Source organism: Lampetra planeri, chromosome 30, assembly GCF_965212315.1.
Source record: "Lampetra planeri chromosome 30, kcLamPlan1.2.h2, whole genome shotgun sequence".
NCBI lineage: Eukaryota > Metazoa > Chordata > Hyperoartia > Petromyzontiformes > Petromyzontidae > Lampetra > Lampetra planeri.
In genome coordinates this window covers 12,153,505-12,177,023 of record NC_136136.1, presented here as the reverse complement: position 1 = coordinate 12,177,023, position 23,519 = coordinate 12,153,505, and the positions used below count along the sequence as shown (strand labels likewise).

At 49.6% G+C, this 23,519-nt stretch overlaps 1 protein-coding gene across 21 annotated transcripts in view; it reads left to right on the top strand.

The window, feature by feature from the left end:
- The first annotated feature begins 6,122 nt into the window (after nucleotides 1-6,122).
- Nucleotides 6,123-23,519, top strand: part of FUT8 (fucosyltransferase 8) — a 388,964-nt gene continuing 371,567 nt past the window's right edge. For 20 of the 21 annotated variants that reach the window (XM_078608817.1, XM_078608813.1, XM_078608810.1 and 17 more), the window contains exon 1: nucleotides 6,123-6,221. The gene's annotated coding sequence lies outside the window, so the exon portion shown is untranslated. Of the gene's footprint in view, nucleotides 6,222-6,280; nucleotides 6,539-23,519 lie in introns of those variants that run through there. The other variant, XM_078608799.1, reaches the window with a different exon arrangement.

Below are 23,519 nucleotides of genomic sequence, written 5' to 3'. Positions count from 1 at the left end.
GGGGGAGTCGAAAGGGTGGTCGCCTATGGTAGCAGGGTCTTGTCGCCGGCGGAGCAGCGCTACTGCGTCACCCGTCGCGAGTTGCTTGCTATTGTTTTTTTTGTACAGCAATTTAGACCGTATCTCTATGGCCGTCACTTTACGGTCCGGATGGACCACGCGGCGCTTCAGTATTCATTGAGGGTCGCCCAACCCTCGGGCCAATTGTCACGGTGGTTGGAAGTCCTCCAGGACTATCAGTTCACGACCACATACCGTAAGGGGTTGCGCCACACTAACGCCGATGCCCTGTCGCGATTGTCGCCTTGTCACAAATGTGCATGCTTAATGGGATCGGCGCGCTGTAAACCGCCAGCTGCGGAAAGTATGGGGGCGTTGGCTGCGACCGCGGATGCACCAATCGGGGATGTTCCCGCTACCCCTGAGGGAGAGGACTCGCTGCTCTCACTGTCGCTGATTGAGTGGGGCCGTCTCCAAATGGCTGACAGCTCCCTGCTAGCGTTGCGCCGCAGGGTGGGGGGTCCCGAGGAGGGCCGGGAGCGAACTGGCTCCTGGGTACTTAAGCAGGGCCTGTTAATGAGATGGGACAATTTGTCCCGTCGGCACGCACTCGTGGTGCCTTCTGCTGTGCGGGGGAAAGTTGTCCTGGCCGCACATGAACGCCTCTTGCATTTGGGAGTAAACAAAACGCTTGCTCTGCTTCAGCGTGACTATTATTGGCCGGGGATGGGGAGTGATGTGGTGAATATTCTAAAGGGGTGTGTTGATTGCGCCAGACGGAAACCGCCGCCCATGGCATCAAATCCACCGCTGAAATCTATTCAGGTCTCTCGCACTAACGAGCTCGTTGCGCTCGATATTTTGGGGCCTTTTCCAGTCACTCCTAGGGGTAATAAGTACCTGTTGGTTGGTGTCGAATACTTTACCCGGTGGCCTATGGCGTGGCCACTCGCCAACCAGTCGGCGGCGGCTGTGACGGACGCCTTTGTCCAGGGCTACGTCCTGGACAAGGGGGCTCCCGAACGCTTGCTGACCGACCAAGGGAAATTTTTTTCAAGTAAATTGCTGCAAGAGGTGTGCGACCTATTGGGTACTAAGAAGGTGCGTACCTCCCCGTACCACCCACAGACAGACGGGATGGTGGAGCGACTCCACAGGACTTTGACTTCTATGCTGTGCCAGCAGGTGTGTGAGGCACATGTTGATTGGGACCTGCAGGTCCCGGGGGTCCTCGCCGCGTATAGAATGGCTCCCCATGCAGCAACGGGATTTTCCACATTCTATCTGATGTATGGTCGGGAAGCCGACCCGCCCATGGAAATGCAGCTGGGACTGTCCGCACCACGAACAAATTCGAAATTGGCAGAACATATTAAATGTAACATTCATAAGCTGACCGAGGCACGGGAGGCCGCACGGCTTAATTCGCGGGCTCACCAAATTGCCAACGAGCGGTTGCGTGCACAGAAGGTGTCCGTGCACGACTGGAAACCAGGCGATAGGGCCTGGCTGCACTGCCCTCAGGCACCTTTGGCTACGTCGCCTAAATTGTTGAAGCCATGGCGGGGACCCGTGGAGGTCGTGCGGGTTGCACGCCCCCAGTGTGTTCAAATAAAATGGGGAAAGCGCCGTTGGTACGTCCACCCCTCCTGACTGAAACCGTTCTCGCCTCCATATGGCCTCCCTTTGTGTCGTGAGGGCCGAGCATGTGACGTGACCGACGACCCAAGGGGGGAAATGTCTCCGCCTGATCCTCACATGTCTCCGCCTGATCCGCTCCCAGGTGTCTCGGAACTGACAGCTGCCGACCACCGGCGGCCGGATCCTCGTGGCGCGGCCGGTCCTTCCAGGCCCGATCCGCGCCATCCAGGGCTGCCGGAGCCACCGGACGGTCGTCAGCGTCCCGTCCCATACGATGGACCGGCCAGGCGGACTCGCGCTAAGTCGCGCTACTTTTCATGACCAACCGAATGAGGAGCCGATGCGGCCGGAGCGCCTCGTCACTGCGTTCCTCATCCGCTCGACCGCTCTATCACCCCGGTGGAGGAGCGAGCGGAGGGGGGAGGGATCAATAGTCACAGAGACACTGGACACGTTCATTTTCTGGGATTTGCTTTTAGTGTGTTGTTCGTCGGGCTGTACATAGCTTGTTGTCTAGGTGTTGTGTGTTGTTGTTGACTTTTATTGTGTTGGTTGTCGGTTTGTACATAGGTTGTTGTCGGGTGTTGTGTCGTTGTGTTGTTGTTGTTGCGTTACGGGGCACACTGGGGGGTGGGGTTTTTGTTGTGTTGACGTTGTGTTGTGTTGTTTAGCAGCCGGGCCGGCTGCGAGCTATGTGGGAGGGGGTGATGTAGTGGTGATACGCGCTGGGGTAGGGATCGTGTGCCAGCGCATAGTGATTGGCTGTGTGTGTTGGTGACGCGCGCTGACGGTGAAGGATCAGGGGTCAGCGCGGGGTCGGGGGTTATGAGGCAGTGATTGGTTGGGTATCAGTGACGCGCGCTGACAGCGATGGAATCCTGGAGCAAGCGCGCGGGGATTGGTCAACTAAGGGGGATGCTCACGTCGAGGTCCGCATACGCTCCGTCTCCCGTGAGTGGGGGCTATATAAGGTGGTGCGCACAGGCGCACGGGGAGCGAGTGACCAGCGAAGACTGAAGATGGAGGAGGAAGAGATAGGGCCCTGCGGTGCCTAGTCCCGCTGTCCTGTAGGGGCCGGGGCTCTGTGTGACCCAGAGGCGGAACCCTGGGACCCGGGGCCGAGCGTCCGTGAGAGGGCCGGCCCTTAGGACTCAGAGGTTGTGGCCCACGCCCAAGCTGGGGTGGGCCTGTAGGCTCCACGGACGTTACGGGGCGGAGTGCAGTGTGAGCATGCAGTGTGAGCCATAGTAACTACACGTGTCAAGTGAAGTGTGTGTAGTCAGAGGCATAGTAACTACACGTGTCAAGTGAAGTGTGTGTAGTCAGAGGAATAGTGACCACACGTGTCAAGTGAAGTGTGTGTAGTCAGAGGAATAGTGACCACACGTTGTATCGTAACAAGTCAAGGTTTAATAAAAAGTGTTGTACCCGTCAAGTGGTTTCCTGCCGTCATTCCAATACTTCACATGCACAAACGGCCCACCGGGCTTTCACAATTGCTTGGTATCTGTGTATGGATATGTTAGATTTTTAAGAGTAGTTTTGAAAAAAAAATTTTGCCAGGGCAACGCCGTGTACTTCCCGAAGTATAATATATATTCCTAGGGCTATTGCTGACCGCAGCATTGCGAACATAATGATAAAATAAAGAGGCGAACAAGGGCAGGATAGAGTCCTTATGAGAAGGTGAGTTTGACAAGGAAAGAAATGCAAGCAGTGGTGCTTGAGTAAGGAAGTTTCAATGAGTGCACATAACAAAAGGATCAGAAACATTGACATTGACAAAACAGAACACAACTTGAAAAGTGTGCAAAGCAGCATGGAGAGATGTTTGCTTGGAAAAAAACACGTCACCCAAAATTTCAGGTGGACACAATTATGTTTATTTAACTACAAAGTATAACAGCCTTTTTTTAAATATATGTATTAGATGTAAACAAGTACTGCCGTCTTTGTTGTGATGGAGTCCATTTATCTCGGAGTGGATCTGGATTTGCAACAACAACAGCAACAAAAACGATGGCCATTTTTCTAAATAAGCATTTACGAAAATATCAAACTTATCGTTAGCATTGTTGCGGACAATATAAATAACACGACATAATAAGACAATAGGCTTTATTACCATATCTATCCGTCCACATAAATAATATCAAAGTATTATTTTAAACATCCCATCAGCCACGCAACCTTCTGAGAATGCATATAGTATAAGCAGCATGAAAGACCATATATATTAGGCATGGGTTCTTGTTTGATGCAAAACATGCCGAAAAGCCCTTTCCAATTCTGAATCATTGGTTTAAACAAGCCTGAATCTGCTGATGAGACACGCATTGTTGAAACTGGCTCTGAGTTTTATTTATGATGAACCAATATTGCTGAAATTATGCACTCCCAGGAGGCCATTTAGCTCGTGGAATATGTAACAAAAATACTTCTTATTTTGTGGAGGGGGACAGATATGGGAATTAGGCGTACAGTATTGTAGGCATATATTAATGTCTGTGCAATTGCGTGAGAATGTAGGCATCTGTGGCAGCCCTAAAAGCATGCCGTCTCAGGCTGCCGCAGCATGCATGGCACGTGTCTACGAAGGCGAAACCTTGGTAGCTTCTTACCATTGCGCCACCCCTCGGGACCGACAATCACGCGGCGAGTCCCCAGAGAGTGGCGGGGCCGTCTGAAAAAGAGACAGCGGCAAATGTGGGCCCTGATGGTCGGCGCAGGTGGCATTTGAAAAGGGCAAAGTGTGGGCCCAGCGGGCAGCCTGCCAGCATCGAAGTCGGCACAGCGCTGGTCCTGCTCGGAGGCCAGGTCCCTGTATACACGGTAAGAAAAGATTTTGACAATCGTTTATATTTTGTACCCAGAATGGGTAACACAATTTAATAAAATATATTACTTCACAATTGTAACAAGCGGTATCGTGTTGTTTACACTCCTGTACTTCATGGGACCTCCTTTGCCAGCACGAAAATATGAGAATAGGTTTTACCCTTTTTTCTGGCAACTAAACAGGTGTTAAGATGTTAAAACACCAAACTGACACCTTTTACAAGGAATCATGTCTGCATTAACCACAATACTTGTGATCAGAATGCAAACAAAAAACGTACTCTGATAATATATGCATTGTCTTTGAAACTGATTGGTTCACACCAGCCTCGTCTCAAAACGGTGTTCGACCAGAGTACGCCAAAAGGCTCTCTTTATCCTATAACGTCCTATGGAGCTCTCACAACCTAGCCACTCTCTTTCCTTCACCAGGCTTATATCAACTCTCCTACTCCCTTAATTGCCCCAACTGACAGCCTCGTGGCTGCCCATCAACTGCCCCAACTGACAGCCCCCTGCTGCTGCTTGTGTAGCTCTACACCATTACACTAACACAATGTCATATGTACCTCTGGTACCCCATAAGTGTGGCCAAGATGCTTGCAGTGACAAATAACCAGCGTATACGCGATCGCTTGTGTTGTGATCGAAACATCGTGGTTTTTTAAAATTATTTTATATTTTATTTTAATTACCAAAAGGACCAAGAATAAGTCTACATTATAGACTGCCAGTACGCTCAATCAGGTTAAGAACCGGGCTACAGTCTACATTTGTGACTGCCAGTACGGTCACTCAGTTTAATAACCATTGTTACAGTCTACATTATAGACTGCCAGTACACTCACCCAGCTTAATAACCAGGCTACAATCTACATTATAGACTGCCAGTACACTCACCGAGGTTAAGAACCAGGCTACAGTCCACATTATAGACTGCCAGTACACTCACCGAGGTTAAGAACCAGGCTACAGTCTACATTATAGACTGCCAGTACACTCACCGAGGTTAAGAACCAGGCTACAGTCTACATTATAGACTGCCAGTACACTCACCGAGGTTAAGAACCAGGCTACAGTCTACATTATAGACTGCCAGTACACTCACCCAGCTTAATAACCATTGCTACAGTCTACTTTATAGACTGCCAGTACACTCACCCAGCTTAATAACCATTGCTACAGTCTACATTATAGACTGCCAGTACACTCACTCAGATTAAGAACCAGGCTGCAGTCTACATTCGTGTTTTTTTAATTCACTTTATTTTTATTATTATGTTTCTATCTACGTGGCTTTACCGACAGAATCAAAGAATATGAATTCCTGCAGTCACGAAAGTTGTAAGTCAAAATTTATAGTGGGTGGGTTGAGGGAGGATGTTGGGTTGAGGGGCGGGGTGTGTGTGGGTTGAGGGGCGGGGTGTGGGTGGGTTGAGGGGCGGGGTGTGTGTGGGTTGAGGGGCGGGGTGTGTGTGGGTTGAGGGGCGGGGAGCGGGTGGGTTGAGGGGCGGGGTGCGGGTGGGTTGAGGGGCGGGGTGCGGGTGGGTTGAGGGGCGGGGTGCGGGTGGGTTGAGGGGCGGGGTGCGGGTGGGTTGAGGGGCGGGGTGCGGGTGGGTGAGGGGCGGGTGTGTTACCTCGCGCACGTGACCGCCGGGCTAGTGATCGCCATGCTTGCGGAAGTGAGAGTGGCGCGCGAGCGAGAGAGAGGAGTGCGCAGGAGACACGCGGAGCCCCGGGCGGTGAGTGCGCCGCCTCCTGCTCCTCCTCACCCCTCCTCCTCACCCACCTCCCTCCACGCATTCTACCCCTGCTGCCCGTGACTGTGATGATGGTTAATTGTGAGACTCCCCTCTTACTCCTCCGTGCAACCCCGCACGAACGAAGAGGGGTCCCCGTTGCCCGTCGCGCTCCCCGTGTTCCCGCCGATTTGTAAGCTCTCTGCCGGCTCCCCCGTGCTCCCCGTGCTGTCCCGGCTCCACCGAGGAGTTCCGCGCACTGCGCCGGCTGCCGACCCCGGCGCCCGTTTCCCGCCGCACGACAGCGCGAGAGAGACGCGGTGAGGGAGACGTGGTGAGGGAGACGTGGTGAGGGAGACTTGGTGAGGGAGACGCGGTGAGGGAGACGCGGTGAGGGTGAGGGAGACGTGGTGAGGGTGAGGGAGACGCGGTGAGGGAGACGCGGTGAGGGAGACGCGGTGAGAGAGACGCGGTGAGGGAGACGCGGTGAGAGCGACGCGGTGAGGGAGACGCGGTGAGAGAGACGCGGTGAGAGAGACGCGGTGAGGGAGACGCGGTGAGGGAGACGCGGTGAGGGAGACGCGGTGAGGGAGACGTGGTGAGGGTGATACGTGGTGAGAGCGACGCGGTGAGGGAGACGCGGTGAGGGAGACGCGGTGAGGGAGACGCGGTGAGGGAGACGCGGTGAGGGAGACGCGGTGAGGATGAGGGAGACGTGGTGAGGGTGAGACGTGGTGAGGGTGAGACGTGGTGAGGGTGAGACGTGGTGAGGGTGAGACGTGGTGAGGGTGATACGCGGTGAGGGAGACGCGGTGAGGGAGACGTGGTGAGAGAGACGCGGTGAGGGAGACGTGGTGAGGGAGACGTGGTGAGGGAGACGCGGTGAGGGAGACGTGGTGAGGGAGAGACGTGGTGAGGGAGAGACGTGGTGAGGGAGACGCGGTGAGGGAGACGCGGTGAGGGAGACGTGGTGAGGGTGAGGGAGACGTGGTGAGGGAGACGTGGTGAGGGAGACGCGGTGAGGGAGAGACGTGGTGAGGGAGAGACGTGGTGAGGGAGAGACGTGGTGAGGGAGAGACGTGGTGAGGGAGAGACGTGGTGAGGATGAGGGAGACGTGGTGAAGGTGAGACGTGGTGAGGGTGAGACGTGGTGAGAGAGACGCGGTGAGGGAGACGCGGTGAGGGAGACGCGGTGAGAGAGACGCGGTGAGGGAGACGTGGTGAGGGTGATACGTGGTGAGGGAGACGCGGTGAGGGAGACGTGGTGAGGGAGACGCGGTGAGGGAGAGACGTGGTGAGGGAGAGACGTGGTGAGGGAGAGACGTGGTGAGGGAGACGCGGTGAGGGAGACGTGGTGAGGATGAGGGAGACGTGGTGAGGGTGAGACGTGGTGAGAGAGACGCGGTGAGGGAGACGTGGTGAGGGAGACGTGGTGAGGGTGATACGTGGTGAGGGTGATACGTGGTGAGGGTGATACGTGGTGAGGGAGACGCGGTGAGGGAGACGTGGTGAGGGAGACGTGGTGAGGGTGAGGGAGACGTGGTGAGGGTGAGGGAGACGTGGTGAGGGAGACGCGGTGAGGGAGAGACGTGGTGAGGGAGAGACGTGGTGAGGGAGAGACGTGGTGAGGGAGAGACGTGGTGAGGGAGAGACGTGGTGAGGGAGACGTGGGGTGACATTCGCCGCTACGCGCAGCGCGAGCCACCGACGCATTGGCGGTGGCGGCGCGGATGCGTGCGGTGAGCCGCGATTGTAGTTGTGGTTGTTGTTGCCAGTGTGTGGTTGTGGTGGGGTCTGTGCCTGGTTGGTTGCGGCTCCGCGCTCCGCGCTGCGACCCCGCCGGGCCGAGTTGGATTCCTCGCTCACGGCCAACACCGAGTGGCGATTGTCCGGACCGGTGCTGGGCCTCGCTTAGGTCGACTCGGCCTCAAATGAGGGGTGGGGAGACGAAGGCGGCCGGACGTGGTGAGGTTGACCAATCGTAGGTGCGAGTCGCTGACGGCACTTGCCCCATGAGGCTATGAAGGCTACACGGAGGGAATCTTTGCTTGCTCGAGCAGCCCGGCACGGGTTGGGGGGGGGGCTGCTGCTTTTGGGGCCGTGCTTGTAAGGGCCTCCCCTAGGTTGACTCAGCCTCACATGGGTACCTGGTGCGGTGTGCAGTAAACACCGCCACTGGGGAGACAAAGGCGGCCGGGCGTGGCGTTGGGCCACCCACGCTTTCGTGCGCCGTGGCGGCTTTCATCGGTGCTCGCTATATCTGCGCTTGCCCCACCAATCGTGTTAAGGCTACACCGAGGAGGGGGGATCTTTGTCTTTTTGATGACCGGGCCAGGAATGAGCCGCCGCCGGCTCTCTGTGACATCTGTCGCGGCCGCCTTCTCGTGGCACTGCGGTGGTGGCTGCTGTGGTAGTCAGCAGCAGCCTCCCCACCAGTAGCAGAGCCACCAGCAGAGCCACCCCACCAGCAGGGCCACCAGCAGAGCCTCCCCACTAGCAGAGCCACCCCACCAGCAGAGCCTCCCCACCAGCAGGGCCACCAGCAGAGCCTCCCCACCAGCAGGGCCACCCCACCAGCAAAGCCACCCCACCAGCAGCAGGGCCACCCCACCAGCAGCAGGGCCACCCCACCAGCAGCAGGGCCACCCCACCAGCAGGGCCACCCCACCAGCAGAGCCACCCCACCAGCAGGGCCACCCCACCTGCAGGGCCACCCCACCAGCAGGGCCACCCCACCAGCAGGGCCACCCCACCACCAGCAGGGCCACCCCACCAGCAGCAGGGCCACCCCACCACCAGCAGGGCCACCCCACCAGCAGCAGGGCCACCCCACCACCGGGCAAGGCTCGTTTACAGCCACCCGCGGTCGATCCGTGGTCGTGTGTCCCCACGACATTGCGGCCTCAGTCGCACAGCGCCGGGTGTGTCTGCATGTGTATTGTGTGCTGATTATTTACTCCACAACGCGCGTTGTGGTGTATCATCATGCACTTGGAGTCTGCTAGGGTTCCCTTGCCTGTAGAGCGCCTTGCGGCGACTTCTGCAGTCTTCACTTCCTATGAGACACCGAATGTCAAAACCGGCCCCATGAGGTCCTAACCATACAGTATTAAGCGCATTTTTTTAGCAAACAATTATGGCTGTGAAGCCGATTGGGATGTGGGACAACAAATATTTCCACATGGGAATTTTACACGTATCGTCTGCTTGTATATATTTCGTGCACATTCTGCCAGATGCAAAACTTCACTCTGCTCCGGTAATGATTTTCTTCCGGTAATAACGAGCGTGATGAATGCCGAACAGCAGCTACAGCAAATCGATCTTACTCCATTTAAAAATTAATTATTCTCTTTTAATTATAACGCGCAAGACTCCGCAGTATAGGCGGCCCCGTTAAGCGAATCCGTTATTGAAACCTAGATATCAAATCTAGAGCGCATCTACAGTGAATTAAAAACATTTTAAATAAATCTACTGTGTTTTTATACTAAAATGATGTGTGCTGCGTTCGTTTAAACAAGGAGCGTTCACGAAGTAAATGTAAGTTTTTAGAACGAGGCCAGTCAATGTACGACGATGGGAGTGAGGTTTGGATTATGCGTTCATTAATGGAAAACATTCGCAGTGCCCTTGCACTGCGAATGTTTGCCATTAATGGACGCATGCGCATTTATGTCCGGTTTTTATACAAAATATAAATTAAGCAATTACTCTGGTTCTCTTGTGTAGTTCCCGTAGTTACACATTTAAGTAAATAGTAAACTCGTACAATGTATTTTGAGCATCCTGATACCCTGTAAAGATGCAAAAGTGCAGAAAGCTAATTCGAATATGCTTGATCATTTTCCTTCTCTACGCAGCAAAGCCTAGCTGATCCTGGTCATTGCACACCACACGTGGCGTGATCGTGGTCATTGCACACCGCACGTGGGGCGATCGTGGTCATTACACACCGCACGTGGGGCGATCGTGGTCATTTCGCTCCGCAGTCATTATCAAGGCGATCGCTGGATTCGAACTGCGAACTTCAGCAAACGCGCTACTGCTCGGCCTGTCACCCCTCATGATTGAAAGTAGTATTCAAGAAGGCAGCTTGGGGTGTTTCTTCTGCGACTTTTAAAGATCTGCGATAGGTTGCTTTGTCTGATCTAAGTGTCAAAGACAAAACCCTCTGGCATGTCCCCTTGCCTGGTGCTGCATAGGAATCGCGCCCGCACTTCGTGATGTGACACGAAAGCCACACTGCGTGCCGTGCCGTCTGCTCTCTGCGAAGTGCCGCTTCCTTTATGATGCTACGACGCATCGTAAAGGAAGCCACTGCCACACAGGCATATTGTGGTTCATGTTTATATGGCTCTGTGTGATCATTGTACGTGTTCGGGGTTTGCTATTTCACTCTCGCAGAGTAACTTTGGCTGTCCTTTTTAACAAAAATTATCCTTTTCCTGACCCAATTTCTGCTCCGGTAAGATATTTGCCAAACATTCGAAGCCCAGACGATTAATTGTGAGAGTGCTGTACTCAAAGGGAGTATTGTGCGATGGTTAACTTTATTGTTTTGATGCATGAAGTGAAAAGCAAACAAAAAATTACCGTGCATCTTTGCAGCTGTGGAGCAAAGGGGTGGATGAACACTTTAATGTGGCACGGCACTTTCAAGGGCACCTCTTCCTCCTCCCTCCTCCGTGTTGCTGGCTCCATGTATGATGTGAACTCGACTTTACACAACGTCTCTTTGTTTCCTCGTCTCTTCTGCAACTGTATACTTTTTGCTCCACTCTATTTTTAAACTGTTTCTCAGCATCTTTTAACGTTTCCCCCACTCCACCTGCATTTCATGAAAATGGAAATCGTTTCAACTTATGTCTCTCGTTCAGTTTGCCCCCTCAGAATGTTACATGCCCAATCACGGGCAATTGTAGCATTACGCACTTCACGTTTGTTATTTTTTTCTTAGGTCTATAATTTATCATGGCCAACAGGGCCTGGTGTTGGATAGAACTTTGAAGGTAAAGCTAGGTAGACTGAACAGAGATCATCCTAAATTACAAAAGAAAATCAACACATTCGTGAATGTCACTGCGTTAAAATGTTAAAGTGATTTTCTGCTCAATTAAAGCTAGTGGCGGAAATTGCACATTCCTATGGTGGTGCGGAGGGGGATGTCAACAGCAGCGATAGTCGTTTTCGTTTTAGTCGGTTGTGATAATTTACGAAAGAAGTTCTACATACATACATTGGGAGGCACGGGGGGTGGCAGAGGGGGAAGGGGCTTGCTTGGCTAGTGCTCTTCACTAATTTTCAGAGGGGGAGGCCACTTTCGCCGATAAGACATCACCGGCGTGAGGGCCGCCACACCGCCTGCAAAGGGGCCTTTTCACTCTTTGTGTATTGTGGGGGGGGGGCGCACATCAGGGGGCCGCCACTAAAGGCCACCGGGCTCGCGGATAAGAAAATGAAAACACTGTGTAACAAAAACATATTTTTTTTTGTTCCTGGGTAGTAATTGTTATTTTCTCATTGCTTATGCCTCAAAAGTACAGAAAATCGCTATTATTCCCCACAAACTTTGCTTTTGTGACCAGCACAGGAATTATAGACATTTTCTATATACTTTTTAGGCATGAGCAATGAGAATATAACACTTACTACCCGGGAATAAAAATCATGTTACATAGTGAAATCCACTTTAGTTACACAATGTTACTGAATGTCTATACATATGTGTATTAGTGTGCATGTTTCGGTGTGTATACGGGGTGTTATTGTACTGTACATACCAACAAATACAAAATACATTCCGCATGCTTTGTGGCATATACTGTGCTGTCCAGTGCAGTATTTATATGCAGGAAGTCGTCGTGGGTTCGATCCCGACCCTGACGCTTGCTGTATATGTTGAGTTTGCATGTTTATCTCTCCCCATGGTCGCGTGGATTTTTCTCCGAGTCCTACGGGTTTTCCCTCCACATTTAGAATCACTATGCATTTGGAGTATTTGGCTGCTATAAATTTCCACATGATAGGCCACTTCATTGAGCTATCATTTGTAGCCAGGTCGCTTGTGAAAAATAGTTGTATAACTCAGTGGGCTTTACCTGGTAAAATAAAAAATAGTTTATGTGCCCCCCACCCTCTCCCCCAAAACCCTCTCCGATCGCTCCTTCCCCACCATCCCCACGATTTTATTACACAATAACTAGATTCTTTATATAGTATACATAATGTAACACGGAGTGCATTTTTTTAATTGTGAATTATACGTCACAAAGCATTGTAAGGTGTATCGTACATTATTATAGTACATTTTGTACATTTCCGATATATATATATATTTTTAATCATCTGACCTGAAGCAGCTAAGCGAGATAATGTCCAGCTAGCCGGGGATTTCACTGCAAGATATTCGGCGATGTTTCAGGCAACGGCCCTTCTTCGTTAGCACACCGTCGTGGTCTCACTCCAGACCTGCAGAGCTGTAATGTGGTCTGTAGTCGAGGGCCGAATCGTATGCCGGTTGTGGGGTTTGTTCAGCGCTCCGCTCGTGCTGTAAATGCTTTCTTTTAAGTGGTTCAGTTGTTGTTCCCCTCTGGCTTAAGACAAAAACTAAACACAAAGGGACTGGTAAAACGTCCCAATCCAGAAACCCTCCTGAAAGCCATGTAAACAAATAGTATCGGTGACGCTGGCAGTTGTGCATGAGGGCAAACAGGACCCTGCGGGGTGGGCTGGTAGGAATAATACTAATACCGGTACAGAGATATCGACCGCACACACACGCGCACACACACACGCACATACGCGCACACACGCACATACACGTACACACGCACACACACGCACACACACCGCACGCACACACACGTACACACACATGCACGCACGCACACGCACACGTAATGAAGTTGTGTTGCTACGCTTCCAGTTCGCCGTGAATAACGATCCGAAGCCCAATAGCGCCCATTCATCACGCCGCTCGAGTGGGCCGGACACGCACGCACGCACGCGCACACACGCACACAGTCACACATATACACACTCGCACGCACACACATACACGCACACACACGCGCATACACACGCACACACGCACGCATACACACGCACACACGCACGCACGCAAACACACACGCACACACACACACACGCGCATACACACGCACACACATACACACACGCACGCGCACACACACACGCACCTCTCACCTGCAAGGCAGCGGTCGCCGCTTCTCCTCCCACATCTCTCGTCGCGGCAGCTGTAACGATGGTGCAAGTTTGTTTGTATCATCAATTCCTCCTCCACCCCTCCCCGCCACTGTTCACCAACCAGAATAAATGAGTTCGCCCATAGTCAGTCGATCAAAAAGTTTCGCCGTGAGGCGCCGGAAGCGACGGCCATCTTGTTTAATTCACAGATCGCAGGGGGAGCGGGCGGCCATCTTGTCGGACAGGGTCATGCCAAGTGTTTGCAGTAGGGGGCGATGTTGATACACGGACGGACGGACGGACGATATAATCTATTGGTGGTCTGGTCCACTTCGTTCCTACCAGTATTAACAAAACAACTCAACGTGTTGGTCAATAGCACTGTGGCCTTACAAGGAAAATACACAAGAGGTAATGGTGTTGGGCAATGGCTCTTCTTTCATAGCGCATGCATTGAGATGCCAGGGAGATGGAGCCGATGGGAGTTGGAGACTGCACTTATTTACACTACCGGGTCTGATAACAATACACTTTTAACAATGTTTCCTCATGAACATTTTTGTTTAAATAGCCATATGAATACGGTAGTTATCTGGAAGTAGCCATTGAGTAACAGGCAAATGTGGCAACATTCAAAAATATATTGCAAAAAATATTCATAAGTATCTATATAAAATAAAGACCTTAATCTGTATGTCTCAAAGACGTCTAGGGTACTTGCCTACACATTATAATGCTGAAATGTGGTAAATCGGTAGCTTTTAGGACACACACAACAGGAGACATCTGAAAATCCGTGATTTTCAGCTTTAAGGCCCCCAAATATCTATTTTAAGTGCCCCATAAACATGTTTCTGCGTGTCATTCAGAAACCCTTCAAAATATAAGATTGGATTCTAGCAGTTTTGAATGAAGAAAATACGCATTTGATGATGTTCAAATCTGAATAATTCGAAAACGGTAAAAGATAGGAGCTTCCCCTCATAGAGCATCAAGTTAATTCATTTTTGTTCTTTCTAATAAAAAAAGAACGGAATCTTTAAATTGAGCGGTTTCCAATGGGTACGTCTTTAAATATAAAAAGTTGAATCAAGTCGTGAACAATTTTGTTGGGGTTTTTTTTGCGGAAAAATACAAACTTTTTGAGTATTTGGTGTCTGATCGGAGATAGAAATTATAAAAAAAATAATCTCAGGTTTATTATGATATTTATTGAAAACTTTTGCCTGGCGAAGACAGGCTTCATGAACTAGTTGATCAGTACGTTACATTACAAAAGATAGCTGCATATCACCAGATGGGTAACATGGGTAGTTGGGTAGCATTAACGTGCGTTCCAAAACGAGGTTACGCCACATGATACCCTAAACAAGGGTTGCGTGTGTCTCCTACTGCAATGATACAGCTGTGTTTTAGTCGGCCACGCCAGCTGCAAGATGTTCAATTTGAGCACAAGGGTGGCCTTCCCTCTTTTTTTCTGGTCTCATCCTCACCAGAGATCAAGCGGAGGGCACGCTCAGACACGTCACTGGGGCTGTGCTCCCCGCTGTCGGGAGTGGCGAGCCACCGGTTTGGACGCAAGTGCGTGCATGGCGGGCTGACGGAAGATCCCGGGCGAATTGACAACCTCAAGGCGTTTACCGGTTGCTCCGGTGTTGTAGTGGAGGCCGCGCGTTGTGTTTGGCGCGCGGTGCAATGGACCAGGCCGGTGGAGGTGCCTCTCAGTCTGTGGTGCATCACAAATGGTGCTCTGCGTGTTTTGACCCCCGTGTATCGGTTGGTGTGAGGATACACGTTGCATATGCACATCAAATTCTGTGGCCTCCACTACATCGGTGATTTGGTTTGATCGCGTTAGATTAAATTGCACCCATTTTTGTTATGCGAGCACTAGTATTGCAATAACACGCTTCGGCACGTGGGCCAGTGTTACGGAACGCGTCCGCGGAGCTGATCGTCAGTCAGGCGGCAAAGTTGAGTAGCGATGCTGCTTGCGGTGCAGCAGCATGCCAACCCACAAGCGCGTGCAGCAGCAGCAGGAGTAGCAGCAGCAGCAGCCGCAGCAGCAGCCGCAGCAGCATCTCCTTCTTGCACGCCATTTTGAAGATCTTGTCTGCGTGAACTTTGTCTTGTGCACACATTCGAACGCGCCATCATCTCCACCACCATCGTCATCCGATGATGATGACCCTCTCTCTCTCTCCAGTAGTAACCCCACCACTCTCCCCTCGTCCCCTCCACCAGCCCCACTACACCACCACACTCAAACATCACACTACGGGTTAAACATCTCTTTGTTTTACCTTTTTTCTTTAAATAAGCTGTTACTACCTTTAATACATGTATGCTACTATTGGAAATGTAATGTTACAGTAACCAGTTAAATATGTGGACGTATAAGAATGAGGTTCGATGGGCGCTCTCTCCCTAACGCCAACCATTTCCTTAATTTATTTTCAGTAAATTTTGTTTAATTTATGCGATGTTGAGTTACGCGCCGTTTCTCAAGAACACATTCCCCTCGTAAAACGAGAGGGAGCAGTATCGTCAATGTGATTATTTTTTTCATGATTATTTTATCAAATACTCATGCCAACGACAATACACAAATTAACCTCCTCCCCTTAATAATTAATTATTCTTTTGAGAGTAATGCAGATATCTTGTGTCCTCGATGCATTCTGACTGGATGTCAACACAGAGCAATAAAACTATTGGCATTCAAAGTCATTTCCTTGCAATCTGTGCTCCGTTTTTCTCAGCCAATTTACCATTGCAACGAATAAGTCCACAAACGTGGACAACCAACACAGTAACTTGTAATAATGACAAACGCTTTTCACACCCTGTCTGACAATTCAATAAGTGAATCGCAGGAGGATTTTTTAGCGGGCAGCACGCTGTTACATGGTCATTTGCGCCTTTGTGTGATGACAATAAACAGTCTGGATTGCGATTTTTTTTATCATAAAACGGCAGCCCAGAATAGGTTCCAAACGATTGTTCAAACTGTGTGGTCCTGTATTTGGATGTTTGGCCAATTCTAGGAGCAATCAAAATATATAATTTTGTGTCCAGGTTTGAAACAACTACCAATGACTTTCTACAGCTCGATGACTTGCATACGAACTGAAGTGAACTGCATAGCAGTATATTAGCTCGCAGTAACAATATAGTTTATTGCTTGAAAAAGTCACGTGCTGGCTAGCACACAGAAGGTAAATTTCGATGTAAAGTGTTAAATGTAAAATTTTACAACAATTTTCTACACCACCAAACGAACTGCCAAAGCATAAAAGACTGGGGCGCATTGTATCATCGTGAATCCGGGATAAAAGGAGAGTGCTTCTGTTTGGGATAATGGGAATAACATCGTCTCGGCCCGATCACGCACATACTCGGATTTGCATGTGAGAGGGCCACAGATAAGAGGAGTTTGATATGACCTCTTGTGACCTTTGCATGTCAGTCCTTGCATCTTTGCACCATTTGTTTTATGAATCTGATCGTGAGTGCAATAGGACACTTGATTTAAGAGCAGCCATCACACTTCCCGAGGGGGTAATATGTTACTTGGAGTGGCTGGTTAATTGAACGGTGACATTGACAAACAATGGCCTACTCGAGATGAGTGCCAAGGGGACCTTTAACTTTTATGAGTGGGGATCGCTGCCAAGATCCACTTGTCCAATGTTAAAGTGAACTCTATCCCGTGAGTGGCCTGCAGCTTGCATGCATTGGGGCTGTTTCGAGTCTGTTGAATGCTTTTACCGTTTTGCGCTCTTCAGTCTATATTGATTACTCGTATTTCACCAATGAGAGAATGCATATTTAAAAAAGGCAGTGACATTGTACATGATGGAAAACAACGATTCTGCACGCAAGATGTTTTTTTTTTAGAAAGGCCCCTGATTTCGGATTTAACTCCGTTGTATTTCAAAGTTCTTTAGTGGAAACGCACAATTTATGCACAAATGTAAAAAAAAGACCCTGCAAAACTGGAATACCGTTGACTATTTGTACATGAAGGTTGCTTTTTCAATTCAAGATCCATATTTTTTAAGTGGACGGACAGATCTATGAAGGAGAGGTGTATTTTCTACTTATTAATGCTGTTGCTAAGGATTACTTTGTGGTAGTATGTTTTCACATTAAACTAATATCCATATCTAACTGAGAGGGTCCTTGCCTATAAAATTTGACCGCTGCGGAAGGAGAAACTCGGCGTCAAAACCAGTCCAGACGTTTGTCTTGTGTTCAACGAACGCTTCTGAAATTATGCGCTCCCAGGAGGCCGTGTGGCAGGACAGATCCGTGAGGGATGTCTTGTCTGCCTATTTACGTTTTTGCATTTTATCTGGTTAAATAATTTGACAATCTGTGTGTGTGTCTGCGTGGTGCCCCGTGAAGCGCTACACAGCTGGCGTGAAGAAATGCCAACGGTTTGAGTAAATGTTTGGCATAATCGGGATTATTTGAGTAAGGGGAAAAAATGCAGATCAAAACATAATTTTACAAATGGACTTTGAGAACTCTCGTTGAGCGTGCGTCACTTTGGGCGACGCGCGAAAGATGCTCCGCGCATCCGTGCTGCCGAACCGTTGGTTTGCCGGGCATAGTGTACGCCTCTGTTGTACGCGCCTGCCACGCGTGCTCTTGCATAGCACAAAACGCCACTCCCACTTTTAATGACGCCCGACACAGTAAAGGTGAGGGGAGGTGTTTATGTTGTCAAGACCAGCCAGAGAATTGGACGCCTCCTTTTCATAATACGAGTTAATTATGTCGGTCGCCAAACTCAAATTACGTTTTGGAGGAGGTCATGTCCCACGGGTGTTACTCACGCTGGCAACGTTTTTTTTGTGAGAGTGTGTGACCACACCTGGAGGAGAGGGCTTTGTTATCACCGTCATTAACTAGTCAGTCCGGAAAGCCAAAGCGAGCAAGCACCGCTGAGCGCGAGCGGCGTGTGTTTGGACTGCGCGAGGAGCGTAGAGTCGGGGCTGCAGGCCGCTCGGCATCCCTTCACTCCGGTGAACCGACGGTGACTTGCGGGCACGGCCACTGCGTCGAGAGGGTGAACCTACGGTGAACTTACTACGGTAAACTTACTACGGTGAACTGACGTTGACTTCGGGCACGGCCACTGCGTCGAGACGGTGAACCTACTACGGTGAAACGACAATGACTGCGGGTTCGGCCACTGCGTCGAGACTGCATCTGAAGATGCCGCCAAAGCTCGCTTTGCGTTTTTGTTGCACTGTTGTAGGAGGGCGTAATTCGGGACTGTGTGTGTTGTGGAAGTGTCTCTATTTCGATCGTGCAAATAATTACGATTCATCATTGATTTTTGGGGTTGGCCGCTTAATGATGTGACCAAATGTGCATCATAAGACCCTCCACCACCCGACATGGCAAACAAATTAAATGGTCGCACGTACAAGTGTTTGACGCGCCAGTTATTACTTTTTCAGCTCAAGAATACAGATTTGGCCGGATCATTACATGGCCTTGCCCAAGAGTCAATTATGAATAAAAACTATTAGCTGCAAAAACCTTCGTGTTCTGCATAAATAATTGGTGGCATTTTATCATGCATTTGCGTGCGGTTGACTCTTGGATTCAATGTAAAAGATGCAGGTTTGAGCGAACGGGGACACTGCCACATCTTTGAAGCTCGACGCATCACAATACACTGCGCCACCTCACTGCTCCACACCACACCACCTCACTGCTCCACACCACACCACCGCGTCTTCCTATGTGTTTGTGCTCGCGAAGAGATGGTCGGCAACGTCTGTCCTACGGATCTGCACCTTCTTAGGCGAGAGGCGTCGGAAGGACGAAAACACGTGTCCGAATTTGTTCTCATTCGAAAACGGGCGGCGTATATTTTAAACACCGCACAGTGAGATCACAACAGCAGCAGCAGCAGATCTAATCGGATGTATTGTATGAGCTTAAACTGCGTCCTGGTAGTGACAAACGCGGAGCATGTTTTATTCATGTCGGCTCTTTATTGCTTGGACGTTATTTACCGCTGGCCGTGACGAACATTGCAAGCCAATTACCCACTTATTTTTGTTCACCTATTTATGGATTATATTTTTCGAATGGGTCCTGGATGCTCGAATTAATGGCGGTGCTTTCACGCTGCGGCGCAAGTCAGGTGATGATAGTCTACGTGATGCGTCCGCCACGTTCGTCACGTTGGGATAAATTATTCAAATTACAACTCGACGTTTGTCATTGTCAAGGAAAAATAAAGCGTGTACTCTTGTTGGCGCATGCCACTGTAGTGATTGCAAAACTGATGTTTCAGGACAAGCCTCAAGAGGAGAATGCGTATGGACAGGCACACAAACTCGTTAGCATGTATACAGACATACTGACTAGTTAACTTGTGTGCGTGTGTCAATAGTATGTATACAGACATAGTCACCAACTAGTTCACCGGCGTGCGTGTGTGTTTCACATTTGTTTAACTCCCCACACACAAAAAAAGTTCACGGCTTACAGCAGATTTGAGTAAGCGACTTAAGCATTGCCTCTGGCCATACCACACTCGACGACGTAACATATTCACGCGTAAGGGGCACTGGGACTACGTGGCAACGCCACCCGGTGAGAAACTGCGCAGTTTGTTTTTGAGCTTTCACTTCTTGCGCTGCGACGGAGGCCATCGTCTCTCTTCCTTGGTCGCCCGTCGGTGAGAGCTTTTCCACCGACCGTGAGCAGGCTCCTTTTAAACGGGGAGGCCCAGCCCGCACGTTCACCGCGTTCGGGGGAAAATCCACCGAGCGAGCGTCGAATGAGCGCTGAGTGAGCGCCACACGCGCCCAGTCCTGCATGACGCATGACCCCAGCCACGCGTCGTTGTTTCAGGAACGCGCGTTCAGTGAGACGCCGTCGTGTTGAAGCGCGCGACGCGTACGGTGCTGCAGGCACACTACAACAAACAAACGTCGGTGACAAGTGTCTAAGCGGTAACAATTGCAAACGGGTGCAATTGGCATAGAATTTAACCTTCACGGGAAGATTTCGTCGGGAAGAGGAGGTGCCTGTAAACTTTTGCTTTACAATGTATGTACTTGGCCAGCCGCGCTAATTGGAGGTGCGGGGGAAGGACAAAAAACTAAACACAAAAATCAGTTCTAAAGAAATGAGTTTTCAATCTGGATGATTTAAGTGCATATCTCCAGCAGCTTCCTAATATCGGAAGGAACAGCGTTCCAGACGGCCGCAGAAGCTCATCTGAAAGCACCGGACGATGCGGTGACGATCTTTGTTCGACGTCTAGCCAAACGAGGAGTTCGCGCGATGATGGTTTATGCCCACGATGTTAACAAGCGACAGAAGGGATGTGTAAGTGAGCTCCGCCACGTGTTTGTCGTGGCGGTGGGACGGGCACTGCACCGTACGTGGGGACAGCGTGCACGGCGACGTGGGATCCAATCCTCGTGGCAGAGAACAACGCCAAAAGGCGAAACTGTCGACAAGTACCGTGTGCGATTAATGCAGTAACTTGATTCCTTACAACGGGTATCTGTTTGGTGTTTGGACATCTTAACACCTATTTTATTGCCAGAAAGGGTAAAACTATTCTTATTTTCCACACGGTTATGCCGGCAAAAAAGGTCCCATATATGTCTGTTGATACCTATTGAGGGCGCCACAGTGGCGAGATTTTAACTACCTCACCTGGAATACAGGAGGTCGTGGGTTCAATCCTGACCATGACACCTGCTGTATATTTGAAGTTTGCATATCTCTTTCCCTGAGGTCGTGTGGATTTTTCTCTGGATCCTCCGGGTTTTCTCTGCACATTTAGAACCATGCGTTCAGAGTATTTGGCTGCTATACATTTCCACATGATGAGCCTCTTCGTTGAGCTATCCTTTGTGGCCAGGTCGCTTCTGAAAAAGAGCTACACAGCTCAGTGGGCCTCACCTGGTAAAATACAAAATAGTTACAGCTAAATATTCGTTTGTTAACTCGGTGTGTACAGGTGAATGCCGACGCCTATTCAAAAAGGGAGATGATAATGACTCGTGAAGAGTGACACGCCCACGACCCTCCCGACCGTACGCACGTTGATTGTTGGCCTGCGGCGGCATGGTGTCACGTTCGCCGCTCCTCACAAAAAGGTTCACGGGGGATCGAATTCTGCAGTCGCGCCCCGGCTAACGCGAGCACAGGTTCACCACGCGTCATCTGCCTCACGGTGGACGTGGCAAAGATCCCAAAAACGGCAGAATTTACACATGTGACATATATGTACATTATGTACATTGATTACCTGTGAATAACCCGACCAATAATAGGTATCCATTCTTTGGTTCTTTTCGGTTAAGTCACGTCTAAAAATAAAATAATAAATCAAAATAAAACAACACATTACGACGTTTCGATTGCAACACAAGCAATCATCATCAGGCATAAAAGAAATAGCAACAAAAATCTAACTAGAAAACTATAGACCGACATACAAGCAGACAGACATCACAACGGCACACATAGAGAGGAGTATACAGGCACACGAAAATTAAATAACCTAGTAAAATATTGAAATGTGATGTAATACAACACAGAGAGTCGGTTAACACACAATTAACGCATGGCCTGGTTGACTACGTGTTTCAAAATTTGCTAAGTTAGAATTTTAAGTGTGAGCAACAAATATCTAACTAGAAAACTATAGACAGACATACAAGCAGACAGACATCACAACGGCACACAGTGAGAGGACACAAATCATACAAGCAGACAGACATCACAACGGCACACAGAGAGAGGACACAAATCATACAAGCAGACAGACATCACAACGGCACACAGAGAGAGGACACAAATCGTGTCCTCTCTCTGTGTGCCGTTGTGATGTCTGTCTGCTTGTATGTCTGTCTATAGTTTTCTAGTTAGATATTTGTTGCTCACACTTAAAATTCTAACTTAGCAAATTTTGAAACACGTAGTCAACCAGGCCATGCGTTAATTGTGTGTTAACCGACTCTCTGTGTTGTATTACATCACATTTCAATATTTTACTAGGTTATTTAATTTTCGTGTGCCTGTATACTCCTCTCTATGTGTGCCGTTGTGATGTCTGTCTGCTTGTATGTCGGTCTATAGTTTTCTAGTTAGATTTTTGTTGCTATTTCTTTTATGCCTGATGATGATTGCTTGTGTTGCAATCGAAACGTCGTAATGTGTTGTTTTATTTTGATTTATTATTTTATTTTTAGACGTGACTTAACCGAAAAGAACCAAAGAATAATTCCTGCAGTCACGAAAGCTCCCAAATTAAGAATAGGTATCCATTGTAATTTATACGACTACATTAACCGCCATCCCCCCTCCCTCTGGTCTTCGCCCCTGATTGGCTCGCAAGTGACGACATCACTTTGACCCCTCGTCTATTTTAAGACCGAAACAGGGAGGAGGATTTCTCCGCACCACTCTGGCTGTCGCCTGATGATGCTGCTTGTTGCAATTACCCAGCGAAACGTCATGGTCGTCGAATCGTAAATGTTGCGTTGGGTTTATTCTCCCAACACACAACCGGTGAGTGCTGTACTAATAACGAATTGGCACGTTTTATTTACGTGACAAACCTTACTAATTGGCTGTGTCGGGTGGTGGCGGGTTTATATTTACGTAATGGAACCCAAAAATAACCTATTATGGATAATATTGATCGTGAAAGTCCTACTACTACTGCTATGTGTTAAATCTCCTGATGTCGTTCGCAAGAGGTGAGACCATTGCGTGGCCAGCGTCATGGTTTAAATTTGCAAAATGAAAAAAAAAATTGCCCGAGAGTTACTTGATGGGAATATAAGTCACCAATGCCTGCCCCCCACTATGAAAACATGGCAGGACCCTCCTGGAGAAGAGTCACAAGATACTGGTGAAACGTTCCTGTGTAAACGAGTGGAATAATAACAATGATTGGGAACCGAATATTGGACATTTTAGAGGAGTAACCATCCATGGGGCTGGACGGGGTTTAGGAAAGGTTTCTTTACCCTTGGGACGCATACAAGCTATCAATCCTGAAAAATATGAATGAACATCAGATACCATTGCACA